A 22,008-nucleotide genomic window follows, 5' to 3' on the forward strand; every position below is an offset into this window, starting at 1 on the left:
AGTAATGGGATTGCTGGGTCAAATGGAATTTCTATTTCTATGTCCTTAAGGAATCGCCACACTGTCTTCCACAATGGTTGAACTAATTTACACTCCCACCAACGGTGCAAAAGTGTTCCTATTTCTCCACATCCTCTCCAGCATTTGCTGTCTCCAGATTTTTTAATGTTCGCCATTCTTACCGGCGTGAGATGGTATCTCAATGTTGTTTTGATTTGCATTTCTGTGATGACCAGTGATGATGAGCATTTTTTCATATGTTTGTTGGCCTCACGTATGTCTTAAAAGAAGACTTTTCACACTGTAAGTACTCTATAATTACTTGGTGAATCAATTATATAACAATTGATTCCAGGATAAACAAAATGTGGTATATGCTTACAATGGAATATTATTCAACCATAAAAAGGAATGATATTTTGATACATACTACCACATGTTTGAAACTTGAAAACAATGTGTTAAGTAAAATAAGCCAGACACAAAATGGAGAAATATTGTATGATTCCACTTATATGACATACCTGGAATAGACAAATTCAAAGATACAGAAAGTAGAATAGTGGTTACCAGGGGCTGTGGGTAGGGGAAATGGGGAATTAGCTAAGAGTTTCTGTTTGGGATGACAAAAGCTATGGGAGTGGATAATGGTGATGGTTACAGAACATTGTGAATGTACTTAATACCACTGAATTAGACACTCTAAAAATGGTTAAAATGATAAATTTTTATTTTGTTTGTCTTACCATAATAAAAAAGTTTTAAAATATTGATCCCAATGCAGGACGGATATTTGAGACTTATACACATACAGATATATAAATTTAAACTTTTTATTACTTAGACATATATTACTTAAGCTTAAAAACCTGCCTGAGGGCAGTTTTTCTGTGGATTTGCTACTAATCAGCAATAGAGAAAACTATTCCAGGCTGTTACCAGGACTGTAGTCTCAGACAGTTGTAGCCAGGCTCCTACCCAACTTTTTATTGGAAGAAATAATAAAATTTATGGAAAATATCTCAAAGGATATGGAGTTCATTAGTTTTTCCAGAAATTGTAACTTTTAGCCCTGGATCAAGCCAGATGTCCAGATTTTTATGTGTTTTTTTCTTTGCTAGATCACTTTAGTGAATTGTACTTTGGTGTCATATGTGACGTTAAGAAGACATTACAGGAGGTTCCCTACTGTATATACTTAGAGACATTGTTAACGAATTACTCTGCACTTCAAATGTGGATGATAAAGGATCCTTTAAGAATTTGCCTGAGGTAGGGAAGGTTAACAACTTGGAAAAAATTTCTCAATGATGCGAAGCTAACACTCATGAGGAGTATATATATGGTATTTTATATCAGGTTCAGTGTGACCAGAGTTTGTCTATTTTCTTCTTCACTTTGGTTACTAGCATGCTCACAGCCTAGTTTATGAACCATATCAGTAGTAATTTAGCACCTTACAACATACATTTCTGTGGACTTTTTCTCATGTTCTTATACCCTCTTTTTATGTTGTCTTCTTTACATAGTATATATGTTTTGTAAATTAACTCATTCGTTTTTGAAATTAGATGGCATACTAGTACTAGTTAGGGTTCTTCAGAGAACCCTGACCTAGAGAGTGTGTGCGTGTGTCTGTATGTGTGTAGAAAGAAAGGGAGCAGGAGGAAAAGGATTTATTTTAAGAAATTTTCTCATACAACTGTGGGGGTTGGCAAGTCTGAGGTTCACAGGGCAGGCTACCAGGTTGGAGATCCAAGGAAGAGTTACTGTTGCAATCTTGAGTTTAAAGGTAGGCTGGAGAAAACATTTCTTCTTGGGGGACCTCAGTCTTTTCTCTTAAAGCCTCAACTGATCAAACAAGGCCCATTCACATTATGAAAGGTAATCTGCTTTATTTAAAATCTACTGATTAAAATGCTAATCACATCTTAAAAATACCTTCTCAGCAGCATGGGCTGAGGTCTGACCAAACAGAGGGGCACCATAGCCTAGCCAAGTCGACACATAGAATTAACTAGTACATTAACCAGGTGTGGTGGTACATGCCTGAAGTCCCATCTATCAAGAGGATAAGAGGATTGCTTGAGCCCAGGACTTTAAGGCCATGGTGAGCTATGATCATACCATTGTATTTTAGCCTGGGCCAGAGAGAGATCTCTTACAAAAAAAGATGATATAAATATATAATAGAAGTTTCTTAAAATTGGGCATAATTTTTGTCTTTTATATTTGCTTATTTGAATGCATATAGGGAAACATTCCAATTCCCTCCCACCGCCTCATCTGGGTTCAAGACTCAAGTTGTCATTATTTCATCAGCTGGTAGGGCTGTCTTCCAAACCAGGTTAAATGGTACAGAGTCTTCATTGTGGATGTGTTGAATGCGTGAATGTGTGAATGCAGCGACCTGCCAAATACCCTGATATATGCCAGTGTTATAGACAGTTCTGCCAGCTCTTTGGTAAACAGACATTTTTGTGGAGGGACGTGATGAAGTGTATGATTTCACCAGTTATTACCATTCTTAATTAGACGGGGCCCAGGTGTGTGTTAATAAAACGCTAGTTCACACTCTCTGTAATGTTAATGGCCCCACCTTGACTTGATTCCAGGGATTTCATGCATTTGAGATTGTTCAATTGACTGTATTGCTGTCCTGTTCTGAAATGTCTCCGAACATTGAGAAACCTGCCTTTTGTTAGAAAACATTCCAGTTGTTCAGGAACGTAACTCATCGTCAGCAGTGGCTCTTACCTTATCTTTTTTATCTCTGGTAGGCTGATTACTCTTGAGTGTAAACCTTTTCACTGTTCCCGAGAGGAGCCTGACAACCACATTCTGTTTCTCAAGGTAAGAATGGCAGCTGTTACAGCAGCCCTCGGCTTTTCATTTGGGAGCTCTGGTTAGGTAGTTGGGAGTGGACTTCTGAAAGTCCTGGGACTCTGTCTTTTTCTCATCACCTCGGCAGTTTGCCAGGTTTCCCATCCTAAGCCCTCACTGCTCACTGTGGTCCTGCGGTTTGGAAGTTTGGCTTGAGCTTAAGTTATATTTCTGGTGAACCAAAGAGGGGAGTCCCCATGCTCAGCAAATGGTTAGTAGATCAAAGACTTCTCTGCTTACCACAGAAGCTAATTTGGTCAATTGAAAGAGAACTTCCTCAGAGTAACCTTCTCAGTGGCAGATAGGGGGTGTGTCAGGGGTGCGGCGCAATGTTCAAAAGTGTCTGCAGTAAGTGACGTTGCTGAATACACCTAGAACGTGTGTGCACTAATTACTGAGCATTTTTAATTATAGGACCTTTACATGTTAAGCGTTAGAAAATATTCACTGATCTAAAACAGGACGAGAGTCTTGCCCCAACAAAGAAGAGAGACAGCATAGATGGATGTGGGCACATTGAACGTTATGTGTTCAACTGATGATTGCTTTTTACTTGATGCATTTTGCCTTTTGGTTTTAGGTATGGTGCTTATTGCACAGGTTGACCAGGTTAGTGTGTCAGGCCTGAGTCCATTTTTCTAGGTGAAGACATTAAATCAGAGATCTGATTTTTCTGAGGGCAGGCAGCAAATGCCAAGGAATACCTGTGTGAGGCTTCGGGGACTGGCCCCGGTCCTCTGAGTAGCCTTCTTGGATAACAAGACTATCAAGTACCAGCCCAGAGGCCTTATGCCTTGCAGACAGACCTCCCACTTTGCATCTGATTGGTGGAAGCGAGGGAGGAAACACACAAAGCAAATTATCTGAGATTATGAGCTGATCTGGCCAGGTCCATGTTTATGTTATGTTTCTTGCCTGAAGAGCAGATTGAATTATTAGCGCCTGTGTTTGTTAATGATAATTATGTGTTTCAAGTACAAAGCAGAATTCTGTAAACTATTTACTAAGATGCTTTTGTAAATGGATAACATTTTATGACCCTAATAAGGCCCAAGACAACAAGCAGGAATTTGTATATTATCATCATTCTTTTCCCTGGGGCGTATGGGGTGGTGTGTGAGCTGTAACTTCAACTTGAGAGTCTGCTAGTAAGAAACCCAAAAGACACAAAGATCAGGGGAATGACGATCTAGTCTTGAGATACATGGGAACATTGGGTCATTTTCCAAAGGAAGGAAATGTAATTCTTTGTTAGTAACAGTGTTAAACAGTGTCAGGATCATCATCATCACCATGTTGATAAAGTGTAACTCTAGTATTAACCGTCTCTATCACCACCATCACTACAGTTAACGTTTGTGCTTTCTTACTCTCTAACAGATACTAGGCATTTTGTATGGATTCTGTCTCTCACTCTGCACAGCATTCCTGTGAGGAAGGGTCTATTAATATCCACCTTTTACAGTTGAAACTGACGCTTACCTAAAAGACTAGATAAGTTGCCCAAAGTTAGACAGTCAAGCCAAAAAGTGGCGGAACTGCGATGTAACCCATTGAACAGCACAGAATGGGGCCAATCTCACATGGCTGTGGTTTATTCGATGTCCACACTCACCCCTGCTCACATTGCCTTTGCCCCTGACCACTACCTGCTATTGACATTCTATCTCTTCTGCACAAAAGTAGTCAAAAAATTCAGGAGCATTTAAGTAGTCCGAGATCATTAAAGCATATTTGGCCTATGAAGAACAGCAGAAAGAATTAAGAGTAAAAATCACCCAATTTTAAAAGGTGCCAGTTGTCATCATGAGCACGTTAATGTATTTTGCTGCTGTTTTCCCCTTTCTATATAGTTTTTTCACATATTCTCTATAGACTTAAGTTTTGAATTTTAAATATAACATAAGTCATTTCTTATGCTTTTGCCTATTTTAATGGCTGCTGAGTACTCTTAAATGTGTTTGGGTAGAGAAATTTAAGTCTATACCACAAAAAGTTATAATCTTGACTTGCTCCTACATGGTAAGTGCAGAGTTTCTGCCCCCCGTCCCCGCCTTATTTGATAGCTAATTTCTGTTTTCTGAGCAACTGAGTTGGAATTATGGGGTGCCTGCATCCCCTCACATTGTAAATACCTTGTATCTTGAGAGAGGCCTCTGTGGAGTGGGGCGGGGGTCCTGCTTTCCTGGAGCCCAAATCCAGCTCTGTACCAAAGCTAGCTGCAAGTTCTTGGGTTAGTTACTTTATTTTATGGCATCTTCAACTGCGAACATCTCATCAGCTCTGTAATTCCACGCTGTCAGGAGTTTTCTGAACTCTCTTGATTCATAACCTGATCACTTTCAATAGATTCAGCAATTTTGGTTGGGCTCAATGGAATTACTCTGAGATGCTTTAAGCAAAAATTTTGTTTTTCAAGATGATCAGACCTGTAAGCTCTTAGAATTGTCTTACTTTTATATAATTCTTGCCATTTCCGCTTCTGCACCCTCAACAACTTTTCCCTCCATGCCGATATATCCACAAAATAGATACTACAAAGAATGAGCTCAACAAACAAACAAGAACAAACAGGTAATGCACAGACAAAGGCTACCGGCCTTGTGTAAGAACCTTTAGCACCATGGCTGTTCAGCTTACCAAATAATTGAGTAAGATTGTTTTCATTTAAATGTGGTAGTTTTGTTTATAATAAACGGGGACTTAAGCTTCCAGAGCCTTTGATCACATATTTCAGAGCAATTTCCCTACAAAGTTGAGTATCAGTTCTTCCCTCATGTTACAGGGATGGGAACTCTGATTTATGGAGCTTGCTATTTTTTCCCCCTGTGTCCTAGAGTGAAATAACCTTTGGTTTAGGTCACAGTAAAATCACAGCTTAGAATATAATCATTCTCTTGTGGTGGGAAGGGAAGACTTTCACTCTAACCTGTGGGGTCAACAACTGGGTCTATGAAATAAACTGACAACAGGCAGATTAACAGGAGAAAAGGTATGCAAATTTATTACATGCATAAAGGCATAAGGAAAAAAGTGAATATCCAAAGACACAGTTGGATTTTGGAGCTCATATACTCTCTTCACAGGACAGACAGGAGGAGGGATATAGGCAACTAAGGGAAGAGTAAATGATTTTTTGGGAAGATGAATGGGCCCTCAGAAGAATAAATGGGAGATACACAGTGGTTTGTGACAGAGTTTGTCTAGGTGGGGTGTGTGTCCTAGTCTTCTTACCTATGATAAGAGTTAATCTCCCCTGGTTGATGAAGCTTCTATGAAGAGAATTGATGACAGCCAAGTTCCTTTTGGAGCATCTGTCTGTCTTTAGGCAGATAATGGGAGCCCAGTGAAAGCCTCTCTCTGCATTTGCTGTTTTTCAAATGCCTTCAGCTCAAAAGAATCATACGAATACGGTATGTTTTAGAGTGGCATATCCTGAAGTCCTTCACTTGCTTTGACCAGCAGAATAAGATGGAGGCATTCGGAGCTTCCTGCATTCTTGGAGCCACAGATCTGGACCATGGAAATGACATGATTGGTTCTGACTGGCTCCCTTGATTCTCCCCTAGTGATGCTGACCTTGAATTGGTTGGCTCATGCCATGAAGGTGTCTACCCACACTGTTGTGCAATATTCAAGTGTTCTGGAATAACACTGCTTCCAAGGAAGCCAAATTCATGCATTTCTGGCTTTGTATTTTATCATAGACCAAAAGGAACAAACAAAATCTTGCATTCCCATGATAATCCTCTACAAGAATCTAACTTGGCACCCTGCCTTGGTGCAGAAAGCTTGCCTCCATCTTTCCAAATCTGATCACTAATTTGTCTTAGCTTTTTCCAAGTGAATGTGCTGCCTCACTGGCCCTAGGTGCACCGGTGAGATGAGAGCTTGGAAGCACCACGTGATGGTTGGTAAATCTGCTGGCAAATAACCAAGTGGCCTGGTTTTATGTGTGTGTGTTTGAATTGCTATTGATAATAAAACATCATTTGTGTAGGGCCTTGTGTCAGTTATCTATTGCATAACAAACCATCTCAAACATAGTGGCTTAAAACAACTGTTTTATTTGCTTATGATTCTGTGGGTCAGCAATTTGGGCACTCTTGCTAACATTGCCATTTGGCCTCAGCTGGGTGGCTCTTTTGTTAGATTCACCTGGGGTCACTCATACCCTGCACTCAGCTGGTACCTGGGAGCTAGGTGATCCAGGGCATCTCAGCTGAGATGACTCATCTCTGCCATGTGGTCTCCCCTTTCAATAGGCCAGCTCAACCTCCTTCACATGACAGAACTTTCTGGCAAGAGGATAAGAGCAAAAGCTATAAGCTTGAAGCCTAAACTCAGAAATTACATAGCCTCTCTTCTGCCACATTCTGTTGGTCAAAGGAAGTTTTAGAGCCAGCCCAGATTCAATGGGAGGGGATTGGAAATAGACTCCACCTCTAACTCAGAGTAGCTGCAAAGAATTCATAGCCATTTTACATTTTTTGCAGGCTCTTAACTTTGATATAAAAGCAATCTGAAATTATTTTAAAATTATTTTATTTTGTCTTTGAAAAATCCTGGAAAAGGCATAGTCTTGTCAGCCCATCTGAGCGAAGTCTGGAAAGCAGAGGTCTTTGCTAATGTACCTAAGAATATAGTAGTTAATAACAACACAAGCAGACACTAATATTGTTTTTACTGTATGTCCAGCACTATTTGAAGTCCTTTACATATCATAACTCATTTGGTCATGACAAGATCTTATGATTAGGTATTATTTTTATCCCCAATTTATAGGTGAGAAAACAGACACAGAGAGGTTAAATAACTCCCCTCAAAGTCATATAGCAGCTAAGTGGGATCCCACCCCAGGAGATCAGGCTTCACTGTCTACATGTTAGCCCTAAGTCTTCCTGAGTTAATGGAAATTAAATCTTTGTGACTGTCAGCAGAGTTCTCTCTTGGACTGTGTGGTTTTTCTAGAGACAGGGGGATTGGCTATTTAGAGATGGTTGCTAGGCCTTCCTAGGTACACCCAAGTGACCAAACATGGTTCTGTCACATTGTAGGAGACACTAATTAGATGTAATAAAGACACTCACGATCCTGTGGAACACAGAGTAATTCTCCTGAGCCCAATGGTATTTCTTGGGGGTAGGGGTAGGGGCAGAGGGTTCTTATTCTTCTCTTTGATTGCAGGCATTTGAAGAATGAGGATATTTAATAATGTCTTCTATAACCTTTCAGATAGCCTCTTGTTATTAGGCTTCAAGTAATCAGAAAGACTTTGCCCCAGAGAAAAGAATGTTGTGTTTATTTAGCTTTTTGTTTGAGGACTATCCCAAGCAAAGGATGGGTTGATAGCCTTTTAAATCCAGTGTTTGTTGAACGTAATTCAGTCCAGTGTCCATGTAGAACAGGTGGTTTATCTAAGAAAAATGACAAATTTTGCTGACATTTTTGAGGCCATCCTTTCAGTCATGAATAAAGTAGCTCATAGTACCAATATGAGTTGCAATAAGAAGTTACTTAATCTCTCTGTGCCTCAGTTTTCTCAGCTATAAATTAGGGACACTTTCTGTTTGAGGGGCATGGACATATTTAGGAGATAGGACTAGACTTGTGTCGCAGGATCGTCCTACCTCACTCTCCATTTAGCTCTGGAGTGAGGGAGAGACTGCTAGTCTAAGGCTTAAGGGAAGTTACTCTGGCTGCCTAGCATCTTCTCTGTCCCTTAAATCCCATCCTTGTCTTTTGATTCTACAACTGGCCTCCTTCTGACATCCTCATCGTCTTATGTGGGCTCTGGTTGGCATCGATGTCTCTTCCATTGCTATTGAGAGTGTTTGCTACAACTCTGCACTCATGAGAACTTGCATGTTCACCCTAATATGAACTCCAGCTAGACTCTGAGCTGGAAAAAGGGCAATCTGGACATGTACGGCCCCACCAGAGAGGAAATATCACGGGATGGGGACTAGGGAGACCCAGGCTGCAGATTGCCCAGCCCCTTCCATCATTGCTCACCTTCCCACATCAAGAGCTTCTCAGAAGGACAGATTTCTTGCTTGTCAACCATGACATCCTAGGGATATTTTTCCGTACCAGTGGAAACTCTGTTAACTTCATAATCTTTTCCTTCACCTAATCTTGAAGAGTTTATAATCCTCTTCTGCATTAAATATTTTTTTTCTTGTTGATGCTGATTTTCCTCTTTTGTTATTCAAACCAGCTGGGACAGTTTATCCCCCTAGCATAGAAATGAAAACCTGACAGGCAGGTCTCTGCAGCGGAGATTGGGCTGGTTCTCTCTCCAAACAGTGTTTTACTGTTGGCTGCTGCCACTGAATAGCTCAGCCTGCCATTGTGACAGAATGGCCCAGAACAGACTACAGGCAGGAAGCATCTTTTGTTTCAGAGGGCTTTGGAGCTGTTTTTTTCCCCTGCCATAAACTTAATTGCTTTCTGTGATGTATCTGGCAAACATACCAGCATCCTTTCTGCTTCCTCCTGCTTGGTCAACCTGGACTACCAAAGCCTGCAGCTTTGCTTTTTAGGAGGTCTGGTTGATCAACATGAGTTTGGCTTTGCTAACATTGCCTATTTTGGGGGACTAGTGGTGCCCAGGAGAAGGATGTGAGTGTGGTACGTGTGTGGTGGGGTATAGGGGAGAGACAGCTGGGTCTTCTGGGACAGTGGGGAAGCAGGCATGATTCAGTGGGCTCAGAAAATTGTGGTTCACCACAGGGTCCTCATGTGCATGAGTAAGTCATCCTGCTTCCTGAAAGGGAGGTTTTCTTCACCTTATCCCCACAGAGGATATTTCAGATGTGGCAATTCCTTTAAATCACTGAAATTTTGACTCACCCTAGGATTTCTGGGTTTAATTGTTCCCCTTTCTTGATGGTTTTATGACCAGTGTTGCAGGAAAGACAATACTGGAAAGTTTGTGGAAGCCCCTCCTTTTGATTTTTTTCTTTTCACTGAAGATGATTGCTTAACAATAATAAACATAGAAAGAATATTTTTTTGTTTGTTTGTTTTTTAAAGAACTTTGGGCCAGGTGTGGTGGCTCATGCCTGTAATCTTTGGGAGACCTAGGTAGGTGGGTCACCTGTGGTCAGGAGTTCAAGACCGGCGTGGCAAATGTGGGAAAACTCCGTCTCTCCAAAAATACAAAAATCAACCAGGCAAGGGTGAATCTGCCTGTAGTCTCAGCTACTCAGGAGGCTGAGGCAGGAGAGTCACTTGAACTGAACCAGGGAGGTGGAGTTTGCAGTAAGCCAAAAGAAGAAAAAAAGAACCTTGCTCTAGGCTGGTTCTTGGCAAGGAAGACAAGCTATGGATGGTGCTTTGAATGGTCAAAGGCATATTTACTCATTTGCACATGCAGCCGTCAGGTTCCAGTCCGCAGTTGCAGCCACTTTAGCAACTTTCTCATAACCCTCAATGGCACCTTCTTTAAAGCTTGTTATCAACAATCCAACCAAAGCATTGCATTTCAAATTTAACCTGAAGCTTCCCTTGAAATTTCTTCCTCAGGAAGACTTTCTAGAATGGAGATGAAAACCTCTTCTGTGTCTAAACGTGACAAGGCCATGCACGATTTGCCTGTTCTCACCAAGATCATTTCCATATTTAAACTGTGAATATTGAGTTCTGTCTGTTATCAGCTGTGTTTCCCCATGTCTATTCTCTGAATGTAGGTCCTTGCTAGAACAAAAAGGGTAAAGATTGTTATTCCTGGATGGCAGATTGTGTAACCACCAGTGTAGTGCCACCAGATAGATGACGAATGACTATGTTTGGACAATAATGGAACCTGCAGCACACACTCTGATTGTAGGGGTCCAGCTTCTCTTTTGCATTAAGCCTCAGGTATGCCTTGATCAAGTGTGTGGTCAAGCCTTTTTAAGTTTCCTTTGGAGCCTTAGCAGTGTACGCAAACAGATTGTTGCCCAAATCACACATGGTATGAACCTATTTAGGTATTATCTAACAGAACTCTAATGGGCAACAGTTATGTAGACAGTTTCTTGTCCTCTATTAAATCAGTGTATTTTCTATAGGTTTGTTAATAGTACTTCATTTGTAATTACACTATATTTTAACATATCCCCTCCAAAATGGTAAATTAGAGTAATACGATACAGAAATGGTAAGAAGATTCAGATTAATTAGGAAATGAGAATCCCTAATTCATTCATGGACCCACTCTTGGGGGTCCAGGTGAGAGACCCAGCTGTCTCTCACTTGTCCACTTTCAACACACACATCACACTCATGTCCTTCTCCTGGGCACCACTGTTTCCCCAAAATTGGCAATGTTAGCAAAAGCCAAAGGCAAACTCATGTTAATCAACCAAACTTACTAAAAAGCACAGCTGGCAGGCATTGGTAGTCCTGGTTGACCAAACAGGAAGAAGTATTACTCTGAAAGTCTGATTGGAGCATGACTCTGAAGGGGATAAGGTTCTCAATGGTCAAGTCTTTAAACTGGACTTCCACGTTAGAGGGTTTTACTGTTCTTTGTCAACATGTGCATCTGGCTTGCTTCAAAAAGACACTGCATTCGTTGTATAAAAGGGATTCTTAAAATAACCAAGCGAGTGACCTAAGAGACAACCAGCTAGTGTTCCTATAGGGTTTCTCTCTTGAAACTAAAGTTACAAATCTCTTCTCTTCCATTTTTCACCTATCTTCAGTGGATCCCTGTTATCACCAGAGGCCGAATGGATAGTTCTGGGGATTGCTTTCCTTGAGTTGTGAGCTGAAATGTAGACTTTAAATACAGGGTTTTAAGATGTTAGGGAGGAAAGTGACATTGATTTATTTGTTCTGTTCCCTGCCAGCCTGAGAAACCTGTCCCGTCAGGTAATGAACAACTGTTCTTATCCTAACTTCAAGAGAACGATTACTCATTCCATCATTACCACTCCCCCTGAGTCATCCAAGCTGGTGCATTTTGGTTTCCACTGAATAAGAATCTCCAGGCAATGGGAGTCTAGGGCCAAGGATTCTGATTAGTAATATGAATTATATAAATGTGCTTGGATACAGAAGTTGTGGCTCCTTCCAGAAAGATATTTCATAGACCCAGGTCTTCAGCCATGTCTCTATTTGAGAAATTGTATTGGTCGGTATTGCCAAAAGTGGCCATCTTATTGGTCAGTACAGAACGATTATATGAGTGACTAGACTCTACAGCTAGTCTGGTTGATCACAAGGGCAAAGATACAGCTATGAAAATGGATGGCGATTTGCCTGTACGTCTTGCCTGTAATTTCATAGTCATGTTGCATGTTAACCACTCAGTATTCAGTGGGGATTTAAGTAAATCTTCTTTCAGGCCTTGTTTGTGACAGTGCTGAGAGGGCATTCACACTTGACATGTGCCATCATAGATGAGGACTATTGAAAGGCAGCTGGAGTCATTTCCATTTTACAAATACCATCTGTCTTCTATCACTTCGCTGTTCTTTGTGCTATTCCTAGGTCCTGTTGTGCCTGATTTGGGAGACAAATGTCTCCTAAATTGGATTGTCCTGGATTAAATTTGAATGTATAGGTAGTTATAGAAATCAACATTGATAGGCATGTGTGTTCAGTTCATTTCAAGGTTCAGTTTATTTCAGAAGTCTTAATATTTGTATTCATTACAGATCTAGACACACATAGCTTTGAGTAGGAGCTGTATTTTGAAACATCGTGGTTCATGGGAGAAGCTGGCATGTAGAAAATGCTGAATGTAAGTTTGTGGGTTAATAGAAAATCCTGCCTCTTTTCTACAAATTCTTAACCTAATCCTTCCTAGGTTTAAATAAAACCAACAAGCACTATTATAACAGCTATTCTGTCACCTTTTTCTGTCTTCAGGCACTTGAAAAACATCATTAAACAACATCAGAATTAATCCAAGGCCCTTTAGACTTTAGACAGAGCTCCTTGGGGCAGGAACCTTGTCTTCTTCATCTCGAATCCTTAGAACTAAGAAAAATAAATGTTTTATAAGCAGGCATATATGAAATAATTAGTAGCTGTGAAAATAAAACAAATGGTGATCCTGAAGCCCTGACAGTTTGACAGCATGTCCTGTAGGGTCAGCGTGAGATAGGACCTGGTTGCAGGTGGGAGCAGCCACTCTGGGACTCTCTGATAAGGCCTGAATGGAAAGGCAATAATGTGTGCCCGGGAGCGGGTTGACTTTACCGTTGCCTGCAATTCCTGTGTTGAAATGGGAAGGCCGAGCCCAGGCAAATGCTCAGGAAACAACACCAACTCTTTTATTACTCTCCACAACATTTATAGCCAAGGCCTATTCCATGCCCTTCTCCTTGAGGCATTCTGACAGTCATTTTAATGATTTATTTTCTTTTTCACAATCAAAAAACAAATAAAATATTTTATTACCTTTTGGGTAGACTTGATGTCTTTCTCTTTATTTCATCACTTTCTGGGTCTGTAAAATTCTCCTTCTCTTTCAATTTTTTTTACTCAAAGATAGGAATTCTGTTTTTCTCATTCCTTATGTGAGAGCTTTTTTTGAAGTCTGTTTTTTTTTTTTTTTTTTTAAATCGTATATCCCCAGCCTGTTTTCTAGTTGTTAGTTTGTATCTGTGAATGTCATGGGTGGAGAAGAAAGGGGTATATGGAAAGGGAGACTCAAGAAAGGCCACATGTTTACAATAACACATGGATTGCAGGGAAAGGTTTTGAATAAGAAAATTATTTTTCAATGCTCTTCTCCACTATTTAAAGATATAAGAACATTGGCAGTATTGCTGTTGAAGTTGTGGTTGTGTTGGTTTAGGAAAAAAACACTCTAGTACTGAAATTTGCTCTGTGGTTTCTTTCCCAGGATCTACAATAAAAACCAATAATCTGTGTGAGAGCCCATGGCATTGTGATTCCCCTCCATCCTGAATTGCATGTCTTCAATCTGAGCACCCTGCTTTATGGCTCCCAGGCCCCTGGTTTCTACCCTCTGCCCTTTTGGCTCATTTCTGCCTCATTTTACATATCCCTCTGTATTAGCTTATTCTCACACTGCTAATAAAGATATATCGAGACTGGGCAATTTACTAAGGAAAGAAATTTGACTGACTCACAGTTCAGCATGGTGGGAGGGGCCTCAGGAAACTTATGATTATGGTGGAAGGGGATGCAAATATGTCCTTCTTCACATGGCAGCAGGAAGGAGAAGAATGAGCAAAAAGGGGGAAAATCCCCTTATAAAATCATCAGACCTTGTGAGAATTAACTCACTATCACAAGAATAGCAGCATGGGGATAGCCACCCCCATGATTCAATTACCTTCTACTGGGTCTCTCCCATGACATGTGAAGATTATAGGAACTACAATTAAAGATGAGATTTGGATGGGGACACAGCCAAACCATATCAGCCTCCTTACATTAAGGTGTCAATAGCAGGATCTCCTCCTTCAGACCAGTCATTGTGGGCTTCAAAACCTACCTGACTACATGCATGGATTTGTAAGGACAAAGCTCTTCTTGGAGAGGTGATTTCAGGTCAGAGTTGATGCAGCATGTGCTTGTGCCTTCTTCAGTGGTACAACCAGGACATCTGTTCTGTGGATCTCCTAATCAGAACTCGATGTAATATTCCAAAGAAGATCACACTCATTGTGATGGTCTGGGATGCTGGGATAACTAGTAAAACATTATTTCTGGGTGTGTCTGTGAGAATGTTTCTAGGAGAGATGAGCTAAACTTTAATTGGTAGATGGCCCTCTTCTTCTATGTGGGTGAGCACTGTCGAATCCATTAAGGGCCTGAACAGAATGAAAAGGCAGAGGAGGACTGAATTACCTCTCTCTGCCTGACTGCTTGAGCCAGTATCTTTTAATAGAATATATATATATATATTCTGTTGATTCAATTTCTCTGGAAAACCCTGACTAATACAATTGCGAAGAAGAATTTTGTTTGATTAGGATGAGGTTCAGTTGTGCATTAATTTAAGCAGCAGCACTATTACTGTATTTTTTTTAAAAAGACATGGTGTTTTTAATTACTTAAAATTCATATAGACGAATTGCTATCTAGCAAGGTCTTGGCTATTCTTTGCCTGTGTTGTTGATTATTTGAAACATAACTTTATATTTAACATCTTGTTGATTTCAGCTTGATGCTTTAGTCTGTCAAGGCTTTTTTTGCATCTTTATTCTGCTTGAAACATAGTAGCTGCCATTCCTGGCTTTGTGCTATCAGTAAATTTGATTAAAAAGTCATCTTTTCTTCATTCAAGTAATTGATAAAAATGTTAGATACAATAAATGACAGAGTTCTTCAGGATACTATTAGCGCATTTAGGGTTGAGACTCATCTATTTAAAAAACATCATTTGGCAGCTCATAATTTGCTATCATTTCCCTAAGGATAGAATACTCTATGTATTGCTTTGCCAAAATCTAGGTTGTGTATGGAATTCTACTGATTTAATATGCTGTAACCATGTCACAAAAGAAGGGAGATTTGTTTGGCTCAACTTCATGTTATGATACACATCCTAAACCTAATTAATCACTTCCTTTTTTTTCTACTTGCTTGCAAACCAGCTACTTATCTGCACGTTAAACTGCACCTTTATTTATTAATTCAGAGAATTGTTCGTTTGTGAATCTTCAATGTGGTGTCTAGTACTCAATTTACAAGATGTGGTTCCTGCTTTCAAAAAGTTTATAGTCTAGTTCTGTGAAGAATGTCAATGGCAGTTTAATGGGAATAGCATTGAATGTACAAATTGCTTTGGGCAGTATGACCATTTTCACGATATTGATGCTTCCTATCCATGAGCATGGAATGTTTTTCCATTTGTTTGCGTCATTTCTGATTTCTTGGAGCAGTGGTTTGTAGTTCTCCTTGAAGAGGTCCTTTACTTTCCTTATTAGCTGTATTGCTAGGTATTTTATTCCTTTTGTGGCAATTGTGAATGGGAGTTCATTCATGATTTGGCTCTCAGCTTGGTGTAAAGGAATGCTTGTAATTTTTGCACGTTGAATTTGTATCCTGAGACTCTGCTGAAGTTGCTTATCAGCTTAAGAAGCTTTTGGGCTGAGATGCTGGTGTTTTCTAGAAAAAGGATCATGTCATCTGCCAACAAGGATAGTTTGACTTCCTCTCTTCCTATTTGAATACTCTTTATTTCTTTCTCTTGCCTGATTGCCCTGGCCAAAACTTCTAATACTATGTTGATTAAGAGTGGTGAGAGAGAACATTCTTGACTTGTGCTAGTTTTCAAGGAGAATACTTCCAGCTTTTGCCCATTCAGTATGATATTGACTGTGGGTTTGTCATTTGTGGCCTTTATTATTTTGAGGAGTGGTTCTTTAATACCTAGTTTATTGAGAGTTTTTAACATGAAGGATATTAAATTTTATCAAAGACCTTTTCTGCATCTATTGAGATAATAATGTGGTTTTTTTGTCTTTAGTTCTGTTTATGTGATGAATCACATTAATTGATTTGTGTATGTCTTACCACCCTAGGGATAAAACCTATTTGATTGTGGTGAATTAGCTTTTTGATGTGTTGCTGGATTCTTGTCCAAGGGTGGGGAGTGGGAGAAGGGAGAGAATCGGGAAGAATAGCTAATGGATACTGGGCTTAATACCTGAGTGATGGGACGATCTATGCAGCAAACCGCCATGGCACACGTTTACCTGTGTAACAAACCTGCACATCCTGAACATATGCCACTGAACCTAAAATAAGATTTGGAAATAAAAGCATTAAGTTTATATTCTAGTGAAGGTAAGAGATATATAATTATAATACTCTGTGCATAATCTCTTTCATCTCCCTCTCTGTGTGTATGTGTGTGTGTGTGTGTGTGTGTGTGTGTGTGTGCGTGTGTGTGTGTGTGTGTAGTCAGGTGTTATTTAATGACAAGGATATGTTATGAGAAATGCATTGTTAAGGAATTTCATCATTGTGCAAACATCATAGAGTGCACTTCCATAAACCTAAATGGTATAGCCTAGTATGCACCATGCTATGTGGTATAGCCTATTCCTCCTAGGCTACAAACCTATACAGCATATGACTATACTGAATACTTCAGGGAGTTGTAACACAGTGGGAAGTATTTGGGCATCCAAATATATCTAAACATAGAATAAGTACAATAAAAATACTGTATAAGAGATAAGAAGTGGTATGCATGTATAGGGCATTTACCATGAATAGAACTTGTAGGACTGGAAGTTGCTCTGCAACTTCACTCACTCTGCTGGTGAGTGAGTGAGTGAGTGAATGTGAAGGCCCGGGACATTACTGTAGACTTTAAAAACACTATACTTAGGCTACACTAAATTTATTAAAAATATTTTTTCTTTTTGATAAATTAATTTTAGTTTACCGTATAAACTGAAATATTTTTAACTTTTTAACTCTTAAGTAATAACATTTACCTTAAAACACATTTTTCAAATATACAAAAATATTTTTTCTTTATACCCTTATTTTATCCACCATTTTTCTATTTTTTAAATTTTTATTTTTATTTTTTTACTTTTTAAAATTTTGTCTTAGAAACTAAGACACAAACACACATATTAGCTTAGGCCTACTCAGGGTTAGGATTATCAATATCACTGTCTTCCACCTCCACATCATGTCCCACTGGACGGTCTTCAGGAGCAATAACAAGCATGGAGCTGACATCTATGGTAACCATGCCTTCTTCTGGATATCTCCTGAAGGTCCTGCCTGAGGCTGTTTACAGTTAACTTTTTAAAACAAGCAAATAAAAGTATACTCTAAAATAAAAAAGTATATTTAACACATCAAAGTAAGTAAATACATAAACCAGTAGTGTAATCATTTATTGTTAAGTATTATGTACTGTACATAATTGTGCTATCATTTTATACGACAAGCGGCACAGTAAGTTTGTTTACAGCAGCATCACCACAAACAGGTGAGTAATGCGCTGTGCTATAATGTTATGACTACAAAGCCAATGGGGATAGGAATTGTTCAGCTCCATTATCATCTTATAGGACCACTGTTGTATATGCTGTTCATCCTTGACTGAAACATTATTATGCGACATGTGACTGCATGTGTGTGTACGCACACAATTGTGTGTGTTTGTTACTTGTATAATAAAGATGGAGTTTTATAAACAATGTGTGGTTGTGTCACTTGTATAATAAAGATGGAGTTTTATAAACATAAGAGAATAAATAATACCTAGTACAGATATGTCCAAGAGAACAGATAACCACCTGCTGAGCTCAGGACAAAGGAAATAAAATTTGAGCTGGGCCTTACAGAATAAGGATCATTAGTTTCACAAAGTGTGGCAGGGTATTGAAAGAAAGGAATAAAGTCTCCATTGATAAGCTGTCTGGAGCTAGACCCCAGACCTCCCTGCACAGACCTCTCTGCTTGCCCCCATGACCTCCTAACCCCTGACCTGTGGTTTGCACTCGGTCATGTTATCTACTGACTTTCTTGCCCTTTCTTCAACCATTTGATTCACAGACTTCCAAACTGTGTCTGCTGATTTACTTTGGTGGGGTGTTCAGGCTAAACAGGTGACTACAGGCAGTTGACAAGACCTGCCTGAGGGCTGCCTACATGCTAGCATGGTAGCACCCCAAAGACTCTACAGAAGGCAGTGCATTTGATTCTAAAAGATGTCATGTGCAGCCATATAGAATACATACTTGACAAACTTTAAAATTAGAGGAGCACCCATGCTTTAAACCAGTAATAACTCTACCAAAAAGTGCCTCTCCCTGTACACACATCCACCATCCAAACATCTCTTTGAAATGTCTTACCTGCTTTCATCCTCAGTTAAATTGTTTTTGAAGATTTCAGTGGATCAATTCAGCTGTGTTTGCATCCTGCAGAGCATGAAAAATGGTGTTTCAGTTCTTATTGTGACAAACTGAGTACCCAAATGCACAGCCTGGGTTTTTAGATTGCAGGTGGAATTGGCAGCATCTGTGGTTAGAGAAATGGCCCCCAAGCATGTGAACTGAGTAAATTTGATTAACGTTGCATGGAGAGAGTCAGCCTGGAACACCCCAATGCCATTCTTCTCCAAATGCATTTTCAGCTACTCATTTGGTGAGGAAATGCTTTTATTTTTCCATTGTTGGATCTCTCTTTCCATCAAATATGTAGCCATGTGTCTAAGGTGGTAACTCGCAAAGCTGGCTGGGATTATGTTTTTAGTGTCTTGAATGTTTATTTGATTATCTTTGTTCTGCTCCTATTTGGCTATTTTCCCCTGTCTCTTACTCCCCTTCACCTTGTTTCTTTGGCAGCCAGTAGCAATGCTTTTTGTAAAGAAAATGGATGTAAATTACCAGGGGTAATGAAACAACTCATATATTGATTTTTGGCTTAGAGGCCCAACATTTTGGGAGTCAACAGCAGGATGCTTTGCTATGGGATCTGCAAGGGATTGGAGTAGATGGCTTATGCTGTATGAGCAAATCTCATTCCTGCCAAGTGCTTCATTATCCATTCCCTGCAATGAGCAGCTTTAGCAGGCAATGTGCAGAGCCTGTTTATAGGACTGATGGTGGTTCAGCTAAATCTGCCACCTGAACAACAAGAAAGCTCAAACTGCATCTTCTCCTTATACAACCTGGCATTGTATCCTTTCTGCAAGAGTTGTTTTTTTTTTTTCCTACTAGAAAGTGAATAGAACTGGTAATGTTTATTGAGCACTTAGTATGTGCTAGGCATTGTAAAACATGCTCTATAGTTAATTAATTTAGTTTTCACTGTATTTTTTTTATAAAATACAGTTCTATATCCCCGAAATTGAAGTATTACTGTCCTGATTTATAGATGAGAACATTGAGACTCCAAGAAGTATTTTTTTCAAGTTAAACAGTTCCTAATAGTTCTTAAATTGAGAAAAATAACTTTGACTCCAATTAAGTCTAAAATACACTAAGCGTTAAGAATAACTTGTGTTCCATTAGGGGCCAGAGGTTTAAATACTCAGGCCAAGAAGCAATTAGGCTTCCAGCACAACTTTTCTATGTGGATTCAGCATAGAGACAGTGGTCCATTGTTCTTTCCTCTATTGCCATCCAATAATGTCGGGGCTTTAATATTTATTTTTCATCTTTTAGAAACCTATTTTAAAATCTTATAATGACAACATCTTGTCCACCACTGTGATCTAGAGGTCAGCGAAAAGTTAACCAAAAGTCGGTTTCCTATCACTTTACTCCCCTCACCCCCATGAGACTCAACAGTGCTACCCGAACTTTCTGTCCTTTTAGCTGACAACAAAACAACAAAATGACTGAGACTGCGCAGCATACTCCCTGTTCACAGAGCAGAGCCTGTCAAAGTCGAGGGGTTCTGAGTCTCCACCAACTTCAGACACTGGCAGCTAACTCACCTTGCTTTTGAAATTTTGTTTTCCATTAAAATTGAGAAATGCCTTTAATGCTTTCTTCCTGATGCTAATACATTGTAGACATGATCTTCTAAGCCTAACGGCTGTTTTATGAGCTCCTGGAAACCTGTCAGTGGTATATATTCTTCTCTTTCTCAACAAATGATGCATCCCTGTAGTTACTGTAGCCAGTGGGTCTTGTCAATAAATCTGTCAGAGGCCAGGCCGGGCTGCACAAACATGCTCTCCACCTTCCCTGATGGAATGAGAGGCAGCCCTTTAGACCTTGGTGGGATGGAGATTGCTTTTTAAAATTGAGCTCAAGAATGAAAGTATGTATCTATCAGTTTTCATTTCTGTCTGCTACCGTGGTCAGGAGATTACTTATTTTTCTTTCATTAGCCAATTTGTAGATTCCCAAGTTTGGAAGTGGGGAAAGAAAATCCCAGCTGTACACATTGACTTCAGAATGACCGACTAGCTGCAGGCAGGAGATGAGTCCATGACGGCTGGCCTGCTCCCACCTCCCACGGTTATGCTTAAATGCTGGTCCTTCAGGAAGAACCCGAAGGGAGGCTTGTGTATTGAGTTATCAGGCTGGGGACCCGAAAGCCTCAATTTCTCCTGGCATAATGATGGGTCTTCAGTATGAATTAGAAAGCTCTGCAGTTCTGCAGATAATTTTCAGAGACAGCACACACAATGTTTTAACCCTCAAACCAAGTCTACCCACCTCAATAACTCTTAGTAGCTAGCTGACAGTGCCGATAATGATGATAAAATCTGGAGCTTTTATGTTGGTGAATTACTTATGATGTATAGAAAGCTGTGTGACTTATTTTAAGGAAGTTTTATATTCCTAACAGGGGCGATTAAAAAGACAGACTCTATTGCTCAGATCAGCATATATGCCACAAATGTGTTTTCCCACCCAGATTTCTAACTGGGATGTTTCTGTTAGCAGTGTTGGTGAGTGCCTGAAAGGTCATTTTGATTTCTTATTTTTTTAAACCAGGCATTCAGAATATCCAGGAGTTAATCAGTGCACAGAGACCTGCTAATTCATAACTTACAGTCTCTTGCTACTAATGTCACTGCAAGCAAAGTCACAGTCCCCTCAGCATTCTCCATCCTGAAAGGGTGTCGTGCTGCCCCGCCAGTGGAATGCTCACCTGGCACTGTCGGTTTGTGTATCATCTACATTCTCCCTGGTTTTTCTAAATTAGTAATAGGAAGCATAGTTGGTTTAGGAATTCTTTTAGTTAGGTTAGATAATAAAGCAGTAGGAAATCATTCAACCTAGGTTAAAACATAAACAGCCATATCTTCAGGAGACACTTTCTACAAAATTCGATCACTTTTATCCATTTTTCCTGACAATAAGAAAAGGAAAGGAACTATCAGAAATGGAAAGCCTGTCCCTTTGTAACCAGCGAGAAACTGGGTTTCGGTTTGCCTAACTTCTCCCGGAAGATTTAATCAGTATTTGCTGTCAAAGAAGAGAAATGCTCTAGCGTCCGCAAAGACACGTTGTCTGTCTCGATAAACATAGTTAAGGTGACGGTACGCCTGATGTGAAAAGGTGTGGGGAATACTGTTTTAGGTTTGGAATACAAAAAGACAGATTTACTAGGGGCTCTGCTGGTTTTCTTTCTCCCTAAACTTCCTGATTCAGCGGGCAGTGCAGGAGCCGGTACAATGTTATATGCTGTTATACAAGTGAAACCAGCTGGATT

General features: G+C 39.8%; 1 protein-coding gene across 3 annotated transcripts in view; it reads left to right on the plus strand.

Annotated features, from left to right (window-relative positions):
* The window catches only part of LYPD6B (LY6/PLAUR domain containing 6B), a 198,132-nt gene that overhangs the window by 133,475 nt on the left and 42,649 nt on the right, over positions 1 to 22,008 (plus strand). The window contains exon 4 of one of the 3 annotated variants that reach the window (XM_032286342.1): positions 2,781 to 2,853. The exons of the other annotated variants lie outside the window; for them this stretch is intronic. The gene's annotated coding sequence lies outside the window, so the exon portion shown is untranslated. The remainder of the gene's footprint in view (positions 1 to 2,780; positions 2,854 to 22,008) is intronic. 3 annotated transcript variants of the gene reach the window in all.

The sequence above is a fragment of the Sapajus apella genome, unplaced genomic scaffold (assembly GCF_009761245.1).
Source record: "Sapajus apella isolate SASKATOON/1434 unplaced genomic scaffold, GSC_monkey_1.0 scaffold18, whole genome shotgun sequence".
Lineage (NCBI taxonomy): Eukaryota > Metazoa > Chordata > Mammalia > Primates > Cebidae > Sapajus > Sapajus apella.